This window comes from Tamandua tetradactyla, chromosome Y (assembly GCF_023851605.1).
Source record: "Tamandua tetradactyla isolate mTamTet1 chromosome Y, mTamTet1.pri, whole genome shotgun sequence".
NCBI lineage: Eukaryota > Metazoa > Chordata > Mammalia > Pilosa > Myrmecophagidae > Tamandua > Tamandua tetradactyla.
Window position 1 is genome coordinate 10,745,867 of NC_135354.1, and position 1,076 is coordinate 10,746,942.

The following is a 1,076-nucleotide window of genomic DNA, read 5'->3' on the forward strand; positions in this document are numbered from 1 at the left end:
TACAATGAAGTACTCATGATCAGAGGGAGAGATCAGTCTTTGCATTGATACAGAATCCTAGTAGAGACATCATTCTGTGGTTTAAGAATGAAGCTATTATAACCTTATCAATCTTAAGCACTCCATTTAATGTTACTAAAGAGGCAAAATATTTAGAAATCAATTTTCTATATACCCAATTTGATCTTTATGAAGGAATTTAGAGAGGACCCTCTGGCATAAAAAAATTTTTTTTAATCCTAGGAGCAATTACAAAAAATAACTTTCTAATCTTAATACTTTCCCATGTATGTGAAACCATTGTGAATGGGAGAAATAAAATATGTTATTTTTGGTTCATGTCTGGAGCAATTGGTTGAGTTTGTGTATTAAAGTTAATGGAGGATCTATGATAAGAAAGTCACTTTAGGAATTAGAAATTGGAAGTCAGGGGAACCTGGAAGAGAAATAAAAGGGCACGGACACATAACAAGAACCCACATGTGTTCGGGTTGTCTTGAAAAACAGCATCAATAGAAGATATCTGTAAACATGATAATTATAAAGGTGTCAAATTCAACCATGGAAATAGAAGGGTCCAAAATCTGTAGGGTTGGCTGTGAAGCTGGCAGCTCTGATGATTGGTCTACAGGAACTCCATAGCAGAGGCTCTCTGGCTGAAAAAGCGGTGAAAGACTTTCTCTTCTTCCTAAAAAGTTTAACAGATTGAATTATCCTTTTCTCTTCCAGTAAAATTTGTTTACCATGCTTCAAAGTGAAGCCCTTAAAACTAAAAAATAATACAAAATATTTTATATCTTTCTAAGAACTGTAAAGACAAAGAAGAGGATAAATTTTGAGGAAAGTTCATTTCAGCAAAGAGGAAAAGTGTGTCCTGCTGAAACTCACAAATCAACATAATAGGTTTAAAGTAGATTATTGTCAAAAGAAAAGAAAAATTAAAGTTTGTTTTACACAGGTCATTGTTTTCAGTATAATTATGGGAATTATTAGAAAAATTGCAATGTTTGCAACCTGTCTATTTGTGAATAATTTAAAAAGTGCAATAAAAATATTTAGAAATAAGTGCAAGGATA